This window comes from Maylandia zebra, linkage group LG5, assembly GCF_041146795.1.
Source record: "Maylandia zebra isolate NMK-2024a linkage group LG5, Mzebra_GT3a, whole genome shotgun sequence".
NCBI classification, from domain to species: Eukaryota; Metazoa; Chordata; class Actinopteri; order Cichliformes; family Cichlidae; genus Maylandia; species Maylandia zebra.
The window spans coordinates 28,550,751-28,561,400 of record NC_135171.1 but is presented as its reverse complement, the minus strand read 5'-3'; the positions used below and the strand labels follow the sequence as shown (position 1 = coordinate 28,561,400).

The window sequence follows — 10,650 nt, the reverse complement described above, 5'->3', positions numbered from 1 at the left end:
CATGTAAACAGGTCTTCATGAACACAATCTGAACCTTGTATGTAAGAAAACAAACAGAAAATTCCACTTTTAGATGAAGAATCAAGGACTCCGGTGAGATTATTATCAGCAAACCTACGAGATGTTATAAGAGAAAACAGAAGCGAGTTCTCACGCCCTTACGGAAAAAAATGGTCCCATAATGAAATCCCACAAGCACACAACAAGATAAAGAGCTTTTTTTTTAAATTATTAGACAGAAAGTAGTTTGAACCTTTGAACTGATGATTAAAATGTGTTAGAAATGTCTTTATTTGCATGCAAAAATGCAAAAGCACAAAAAATAAAAAAATTACGTTGAATACTAGACCTGGATGAATTTAGTTTGCAAACTTGTACTCAGTGGACTTAAAGAAGAGAAGAGAAGAAAAGAAAAAAAAAAGCTTAATCTTCAACACCAGTGTTCCCAGCCTGAAGCAAGTCCTGCCATTCACTCACACACAAAGAAACTGAGAGATGCACTGCTTTGTTCATCTTCTAAAGCAGTGACTGTGTGTGTGTGTGTGTGTGTGTGTGTGTGTGTGTGTGTGTGTGTGTGTGTGTGTGTGTGTGTGTGTGTGTGTGTGTGTGTGTGTGTGTGTGTGCGTTCAATTGTGCTTATGTGAGCAGATCTTTAACTCTCCGCTGACCTTTGACTTTCCATGTCTGTGTCTCGGTCTGTAAACGCAGCCTGTGATTTTCCTCCAACAACGTGGCGCACATCGGTTCTATCGCAGCCGTATCAAGACTTCTTTCTTGACCGTGGTTACTTGGTGTGTAGTACAAACATTCAAAACATACAATGGCATCTCATCTGACCAACAAGTGCTTAGGCTGAGCTTTTAACCAGGGCCCTGCTAGAAAGTCTAGCTATGTCAGTGTCATTTACCTTTAACTCTTTATTATTTGATTATTATCTACTGATGTATGCCTTATTTTATTTCATTGATACATCAGTTGTCTTCCTAGTTTGTTCATGGAGTATGAATTTTTACCTAAATTTTATATGTATATTAAATGCTTCTGTAAAACACTTTTTAACACTGAAAGTATTATTAAAATTAAGTAGTTTTTATCATTATTATTCCTCTTAATAAAAATATTATAAGCTACTTTAATTAAGCAAAAACTGTGCTCAGAAAAGGCACTAACAGCCACTTTTCGCCATATAGCTACAGTATAATAACAAATATTATAAAACTATACATGGTTTATATGGTACTTTTCATTTCACTTTTTCATCCTTCAAAAACTGAAAAAATATGATTCTTCTCTTTTTCAGAGGATTTTAAATTCAGATTAGTTTCAAATTCCTGTCTACGCTCAACATAAAGTCGCATTAAGCCGATATCATTTCAAACTTGTGTTAAACTGTTAGCCCAACAGTGACTCATAACCAAACACCTATAGCAGTTTAATCTATAAGACCTCTGGATATTAAAATACACTACATTGATGCAATTTAAACAAATGTAAACACACAGGTAAGCATTTTCTCCTGCTAGCCTTTGTTACTTTACCTTCTAGCAGCCATTCCCCAGAAGCCAGTGACTCTCTTTTTTAACTGTAATACATGGGACTCAAACCATCTCTCTATAAAACACAGATAGAAAAAGACCCCTAAATCATTGCACCCCAAATATACATGTAGCATTTCTTCAGTAGCTTTCATAAAGCTGCCATGATGAGACACATAACAGCGTTCGTCTCAGCAGATTCGCGCAAAGTGAACCGAATACTTTCTGCGAGAGTGGACACCCAACATAACTCAGCTGACCTCTGTAACTCCATCTGGTTTTGATCATGAACCAGACACGCCCCCGGACTTCGTAGCCATCCCACTGCTCTGTGTCCCTCATTCATTCTCTTTGCTTTTTCTCACACTCATTCATACACTCATCCTGTGCTTCTGTCAGACTAAACAGTGGAATAACAACCAGTGAACGTGCCGTTCGTCTGCAGGGCGAGTGTTTACACAGTATCCCCTCTCCCACTCTGCGATCACTCTCTCTTTCGTGCACGCTCATTGTCGTTTTATCTCTTGATGTTTTTCCAAGACTGCTGTTCTTGCTGTTTTTCCACTCAGGCTGTAATGACACAGTATGGACGTTAATGGACTGTGCACATGTGTTTTGAGGAAAGAAGAAAGGGATCATATAGCACCTCAAACACATAGTGATAAGGTCCCCCAGCCTAACAATGACATCATCAAAGTCCAGTTCAAACAGCTAAAACAATTATCTTAACGAAAAAGATGAAATAAAATGTTTTGAAGTATTTTAAAGTTATACATTCAACCCTGTTAGAATGCATCAGCGCATCGACTGACTTCCTGCTGCCCTCATTTTTTACTGTTGCAGATTAATTGTCAGATTATAGTCTGCGGTTTTCAGATTGTCTCTCAGATAAGGCCCGATTTAGGCTTCTGCAGGGGAATCTTTGTAAAGCCTACGATGTAACACACGTAAGTGTTTGACATCAGTGCTGACATTTATGCCCGTGTTGGTACATTATGTGTTGATTACCATGTGGTTGTGTCTCAGGGTTTTATAAGCAGTGTCAGCCATGATTGAATCAGCTAACATCCTTTTAGCTAACTTTTTCCCTTCTGGGTCCCCACTCTTTGGTGTGGTCAAACATTTGTCCCTCAGGTTTTTCTACTTCTTCACACATCCGTTCTGATAGTTTCAGCAGTCTATATCCAGGAATTTGCTGACATTTGTGAGTCCTTATTTTGATGCTGTTGTTCATTTTGTTGCTTATCATCCTCTACCTGATAAATTAAAAAGCAGACTGAAATTTATAAAAAGAATCAATGATTGTGAATAGTTGTGGACTGCATTGACCAGCTACAGCGTATTTGCAGCTGAAGTTACCATAATTTGTCTCACTTCCTTTAACTTAACATAAGCAGGGTTGGACATTTTTAAAAAATTAATTAAACATTTTCATGAACATGAATATACAGAACTTTATCCAGGATTTTACTGCTGGCTTCACCTGGATGACATTGAGCACAACGAAGGTGCTATCTCCTTGCAGCTGCTTTGCTCACTAGCAGATTGCCGCAGTCAACCTTAGTTCGAATAGAGCATGTCGGCTTGTAGGCAAACACTCACTAACTAAGTGCTAAACCATAGTGAAACTGGAAACAGGGAATGGTCATCTTCAAAGTAAAACTTTACAGCTGAAAACTTAAATGTTTCGAAAGATCCATCCATTCGCTTCCGCTGGAGCCTATCCCAGCTGTCATAGGGCGAGAGGCGGGGTACACCCTGGACAGGTTGCCGGTCTGTCACAGGGCTAACACACAGGGACAGACAACCATTCGCACTCACATTCACTCCCGCATTCACACCTATGGGCAATTTAGATTAATCAATTAACCTATTCCCAATAAGTACATGTCTTTGGACGGTGGGAGGAAGCTGGAGTACTGGGAGAGAACCCACGCAAACACGGGGAGAACATGCAAACGCCACACAGAAAGACCCCGGCCTGATGGTGGAACTGAACTCAGGACCTTCTTGCTGTGCGGCAACAGTGCTAAGCACCGTGCCACCGTGCTGCATTGCATCTTTCGAAAGATGCAACTTTTAATTTGAAGACAAACCTTCTGGTTTGATCTAATTGTTTTAAGTTTCCGTACCACTCAGTAGGTAAGTAAGTGTTTGCAGAGACGTTGGGATCTTCCACTCGAACTATGGGCGACCCCAGCAACCTGCTAGCAAGCAAAGCAACTGCAAGGTTTAAGAGCAAAAGACAGTTTGGCTCTGTCTTTTGCAAACTGCTTGCAATCAAAGCCTGCTCAAACATGATTGGTGAACAGAGCTTGGACTACAAGCACGGCATATTCTTGCCCTTTGCCTACAAATTCAGTTGCCAGAGATTAAACAGTCAAGACCTCAGCTTCATGTGAGGGTAATTTTGACTCATGTCAAGAGCTTAAAGATGAAAAGAACTGTGTAGCAGGAAGCACTTCCACTTGCATTTAGTTAGTCAGCCTAACCGCCGTGTGCATATGTTTTAAACTACTCTGACACGTTTGCCTTTCTTACATGAAGCACACAGCAGGTGGTAGCTCTCACAAGTGGAAATACTCTGTTTGGTTTAGGGAAGGAGATTTAGAGTTTGGAGGAGGGAGTACACATGGCACAAACTGACTCACCAGGCAATAAGATACGCGATTGAGCTTGGCAGCCTATACCACTATGTCATCAACGTGCAATGTAGGGCGGAAACGCTATTGTGGCGGAGGGGGTGGTTTGTGTGCTTGCTTCGGCAAGCGCGTACGCTAAATTGGATACGATACAGAGAAGATTAGCATGGCCCCTGCGCAAGGATGACACGCTAATTCGTGAAGCGTTTGTGGCTCAGCTGCAGGGGAGGGGTGGAGCAGCGGATTCAGGGCGTTGTGTCAGCGGGAGGCTGGTTGTCACAGACAGCAAGCATCTTCTAATCTGGCCCTCCCTGTTTCAGTAGCCGCCAGGCTCGGAGGAAGACAGCCGATCGGAGCGGCTGATAGGAGCGGAGCTGGCAGCGGGGATCGAAATGACAGAGGACAGACACTGGAAAGTGTAAAATAAAATAAAAGTTGCACAGAACAGCCATATCTGGGTCGTGTCAGGTCCTTTTACAGCTATATCATGAGGCCAGAAACTAAAACAGCTATTTTTAATTGTTGCACTTTGTAGCATTCAAGTTATATATAAAACTACTTTTTAAAAAAAGGATCTGGTGTGAGTGCGAACATTGCAGCACAACTTGATAAAGACCACGTTGAAGACCACGTTCAGTCTGCCAAATGCTAGAAAATGTATAAGCCTCCAAAGGGCACGTTCCTCATTCCAGTGGTGGAAAAAGTATATTTAAAAACGACTACACTTTTTTCTAGCCATTTTCTACTTGTACTCTGTTACAACTCAAAGAAAAAAAATGCAAATTCTGTTTGATTATAATATATCTGACAGCTTTATTTGTTACTGTGCAAATCATCAGACACAACGCTCCATGGATTCTGCTCCAAAGCAGGGCCTCTGTGCTCATATGCATCAGACACTAGGGAGCGAACAGGTTAAAGACCCTTTAATGACTTCACAGGACATCAGAACATGCAGCTCACTCGAGCAGTGCATGTGTGAAAACAGTGTTGATATTTTTCTTTTTTTGTTTCATTTTGTGATTTCTGTGGAACTGAGAAAAAAAGCTATCGCAGTTTTGTTTTGTTTTTTTCTCACTGATTTCCTGTTGTTACGGAAGCCCCACCTTTTATCAAGAACATGCTCACCCCAAATAAAACCACACATCCTCTCCAACGTTGCCTTTTATGTTTTTATTTCATCCTTTTTGATTTATTTTTGTCTTTATCCCCTGCACTCTCTTTGTGTCATTTTCATGCTCTGGCAGCTGAATGTGGAGCCGGTCTGTTGTCTAGTTTAAGGGGCATGTGTGATTTTTCATGCTGTGGATATCGGATGTGAAATATCTCCCTCTCTTCCTGAGACCCTCTGCTCATTAAATCAAGTCTGTGAAAGCTCCTGGGGGGTGGTGTCGAGGCAGGGGGCTGGGTAGGGGGGCACCTGTGAGCCATTTGTGGATCTGACCCCTAATTTTGAGAAACCCCCCGCAGTAACGCAAGACTTCTGGGAAAGAGAAAAGTTGAGCTGTGCTTTGAATGTAGGAGGCCTTCAGTAGCTGATAATGACATGTCTGCTGAGTGTTCAGCAGTAAACAAAAAAAGGGTCTTTAAAAGCCATACAAGAGAGTGAACTAAAATTATCACATGGTTTAAAGGTAATCCTTAAGACTGTGATACAATGGGTACCCCGGAATACTCACTGAACTGATTCGGTTTTGTCACCTGTGAACAATGAACATATTTCAACTTTTAAACCATCATAAACTGGAAAATTTCCCTAACTTCAGATCAATAAGTGAAGCTTCTGTGTCATGATCTAAACCTCCAAAGGTGCAAAAAAAATGCATCTTTGTTTATTTTGCCTGTTGAACAATTCTGTGGTAAATGTGGTTAAACTTATTGTTATTTATTTGTTAGTAGCTAAATGTAAATCCATTCATCTCCAAGGAGAACAGATATGCTGCATCGGATTTAGCTACTTGCTCACACACCTGCTTTCTTTGGCTAAAGTAATACAATATTATTCAGTAACTATTATTGCAGGGCAGAGTGGTGCAGTGGTTAGCAATGTTGGCTTACTATTGCCTTCATTTCCACTATTTGGCTGGGGTCTTTCTGTTTGGGGTTTCTTCTTCTGTGCACGTTCCTCCTGTGTCTGATTTAGAAAATAGATTTTCGATGAAATAGATATTCATCTCCCCCAATAAATGGAAAAAAATGGATAGATGGAACAATATCTTTAATTATAAGCTAATATGGTAATTAGTAATAATTAGTACAAATCCAAGGTATGCAAAAAGCATACATAAAACACATTCACTTATATGGTTACATTTAACATCCCAGTTGACCCCATTTCCCATTTTGCGAAGAGATGTTACTCAGAAATCTATTTCTTTTTTTTTATCTGATTGATTTTTGGTTTGTTTGTTTTGTTTTGCTCTCTGTTTTTCTGGTGATATTCTTCTTCTTATTGTTGTTGTTGCTGTTGTTATTATTATAACTCTAGGACTTTTTGGTAAGTTTGAATACAGCAGATCCACATCAGTAACATCTGCTCTTCTCTCATCCTAATTCCTCATTATTTCTTCTTCATATCTTTCATTGACCTCATGATGGTTTCCAGTGAAGTCAAACTAAAGTTAGGAAAAGCCTGGACTGTGACAGTCACTGAGTCTGTGTGCACTGAAAAGTGTTACTTGTTCTTCCTGCATCACAAATGAACGAAGGCTGCTATAACCAACAACAATGCATGCTACAGTACATGCAGTAAATGCAAACCAGTTCTTATTAGCATTTTTCTGAGTTTCATAACTTGAAACTACTTAAGCATAAATCCAACATTGAACATAGCATTATGGTAAAATGGGATTACTTGTGTGCATGTGTGTGTGCATGTGTGCTATCTTGACCCTTCAAGCACATAATTCCCTCTTTGGAGTTTTCCATTGCAGTCCTGAAGAAATTCCCACGCCTTCTTAGAAATGACTGAATGGAATTCCTCAAGCAGCTTTTCTCATTCTCCTTTCCTTTTTTTTTTTTGTTGTTGTGACTGCAAGAAGGCTGCAGGCCTCCATTCATTCTCTATGCTTGTCTTTCATCTCCCTCTTTATTCTTTTATGCCCTGCTCCTGCTCTCATAACCTGTGCACATCTTGTCTCACTTTCTCTATTCTTCTTTCTATGATTTTTTTTCTCTTCATTTTCCTTTTCTATATTTCTTTCTGCTATTATGGTAACTGCAGTGAGAGTGAACCACTTTAAAGCCCTGCTCTCTTCCTGTAAGATTTCAAGGCATGTTTTCTTCTTGTTGCCATGTTTTGACTTTGACAGGAACTTGCTGCAGCCATGGAAACGGAGCAACCTCACTTCACCTGTTTGTGTATATGTGTGTGACCGCAGACCACAGACATACACTAATACCCACATCTGCAGATCTTTTCAGGTTGTTCTGTGATGTTTGTGTGCTGCCAAAAGACAGCAAGCTGCAGGGAAGCTTCCTGTCTGAAAGGAAGAGGCCAGAGTTGATTTTGTACTTCTAGGAAACCAAAGTAGTTTTATCACATCAGAGACAACCGGAAAGAGCTGTAGTATGAGGCTGTAGGAGGAGCTGCTGAGCATGACTTTATTCCTTTGTGCATTTATTTAATTTTAAAGTTTAATGTTGTGTTTTGTGTTTGCTTCTCGTTGTGTTTCTTTGTTTTGGTCATCACTTTTCGTTGATGCATGCATGCAGAGAAGTGACATTGTTATGCAATAATAAGGAAGTGACATGTGGTATATTTTTAAATAGATTTAGATAGATTTGAAACCAAACAGTGCTGTTGCTAGCCTCGAACAACAAGCAAAAAAAACACACTGCAGATTCTGACTTCAATACTAAGATCCAGCTCACCCCTGTTATAATAATTCAAAGCTAACTATACTCTTTAAATAGTTTGAATCTAACATTTGATTCTAACTTCAAGCTATTTTTGGTTGTCAGAATTATCTCTACTTTGTGAGTGTGTGTGCATGTGCACATGTACTAATTCATACTTCATATAAATTAAATACATGAAATGCAATGCCTTGCATGTGCTAAAGAAGAGTTGTAAAGACATTACATGCAGCATGATGATGAAGACAGCATTAGCATTTATACATTGTGGTAAAAAGGATGCACATCCTCTTTCTATTATAAGACGTTCTATCAGAAAGAAATAATCTGAGAAGCTCCTAAAATTAGGTAAATACAACCTTACATGAATTAACCTACATGAACTAAAGAACATGGCATAAGTCATCATTTTTTTTTTTGTAATTGAAACAAAAATTAAGAAGCAGTCCTGTGGAAAAACTAAGCACATCCTTATTGTTTCCATGGGAACTAACAGGGTAATTAGCAGCCAGGTGCTGCTAATCCAATGTCCTACATTAACGCATCATCAGCAAATGTGAGCACCACAGCTGGACTGGCCATTGGGCGTACCGGGCATTTGCCCGGTGGGCCGATTGTGATTTTTTGTTTTTATGGGCCGATGTTTTTTTTGTTTGTTTGTTTTTGTAACGGTATAAACAATGAAAGGTGATGGATTAGCCAATTGGTCATAATGGACTCTGAGGAGCTCGGATGCACGCTCCCCCTTGCTTGGGCAACGGCTCTGAAAGCAATCTTATCAAAGACAAACAGAAGGAAATAGTATTGAGGTGGAAAGCAATGCGATTTGTCCCGGACCTCAGAATGCAAAAAAGACACAAAGCTGGAGTTACTCTGTGTCTTTACGGTGCGCACCTGCCTCTTCTTCTCTCATTGTCTGCCCCTACCTCTTCTGTTGCTACTGATCAATGATCAGCTGATCGGCTTTTCTCTCTTGTTTGTTTATTGCCCACTTTGCACCAGAAAGAGGAAACCAGCAGCACGTTTAAGCGTGATAAGCTGTTGTTAGAATTTATTTAATATTACTTTCTAGTATCAGCTGATGTTTGCTTGAGCCACAGCCGTAAAAGCTGCTGGTCATGATATCGGTTTGGATATCTGGTGAGAGGGAAACATGAAGATGAAACCAGGAGATGTCCTTACTGAATCATCAGAGCTGAACAGGTGATGGAGAAACAGGTTTACCTTTCAGGTGACATGAATGAGTTGAAGGGAAGTTATGAACTGTTTCTGAGAGACAAATAACACCAGGATCCTTTTCTAAGTAGCTGACAGCTGGTAACTGTGCAGGGGTGGATCTAGCAAAGTGTTGCCAGGGGCTCATGTAGGGCATTAAAAGGGAAAGGGGAGCACAAAGAAATACTTTCTTATTCTCATTTAAAATGTCTCACTTCTAAAAAAATAATTATCTGAGTCTTACAACCAAAGTGGTCATCTGATGTAAAATGTATTGAAATCATACATATACCAACAAGACAGTGCACATCACTGTCACAACAGCATTTGTTTTCATTCAAAGGCTTTATGGGCCGGTCTCTAGTCAAAATGCCCGGACCAATTTTTTGTCCCAGCCCAGCCCTGGTGAGCACCTCTTTAAAAGCACAAACGTCAGCATGTTAAATGTTAAAGTTAATTTTAATAGAAAACTGCTAAAAAGAGTTAACTTTCTCCTCCATAGTGGTGTGAGAGACAAAAAGTGACACGGAAAACAATTATTTATTTAACTTTATTGTTGCTGCTAAAGTTGGTTCAACAAGCAACTGAATTATGAGGTGCACTTAGTTTCTCACTCAGCATTTCTGCATTTTTGGCTCAGTGTTTGTCAAATAACACAACATGAGAGTACATTGAAATACAGGTTAAATTCTAATGAGTTTTAAAGTCAACATTTGGTATGACCACCTTTATTCTTCAACACAGCCACAGCCTCAATACATATTGACACCTATTTGAACATAAACTGGATTCACAGATTTTAGGTCTTGTTCTTGTATAATTTGGCGTGTTTCCGCCTTTTCTCCTTTGCTTCTTTTTTTAAGTCCAAGACATGTAAGACAAACTTTTTTTATACATACAGTACAAACTTTATTTTTTCTCTTTTAAAGTCCTGTAAAAACAATTTTTATAAAGCAGCTTTTACTTTGCATTTTAATGACTATTTTGTGTGTTTTCACTTTTTTCCAGTAATCTATCTGTAAAGCATTATGTAACCTTGTTTTATAAAAGTGGCATTAGAAGTAAAGCTTTTCATGATAATTAATAACTGTGACTAGATTTTCCACTTATTGTGACAATACCAATACTCTAATTTTATATTTCCAAACTAATATAGAAAATGCAAACACAGACACTTCAGCGTGTCCTGGTTCCACAGGTAACATCTTGCATATCTATCATCCAGGAGGCATTTTAGTAGAATAATTACATCAGACTACAATCTACTTTTTAACTCTGATGTGCTAGCAATTTTTTTGGTCCAAAGGTTCCCTTATCTTTTGTCTTGTCTTCCTTTTCTCACCCCAGCCGGTCGCAGCAGATGCCCCCTGCTCCCTTAGCCTGGTTCTGCTGGAGGTTTC

The 10,650-nt window shown here is 39.5% G+C and overlaps 1 non-coding gene across 1 annotated transcript; it reads left to right on the top strand.

The window, feature by feature from the left end:
- Positions 1-4,289: 4,289 nt before the first annotated feature.
- Positions 4,290-4,395, top strand: LOC111501488 (U6 spliceosomal RNA). Its single transcript, XR_013098797.1, has one exon. It is a non-coding gene; the product is annotated as a U6 spliceosomal RNA (small nuclear RNA).
- Positions 4,396-10,650: the final 6,255 nt, after the last annotated feature.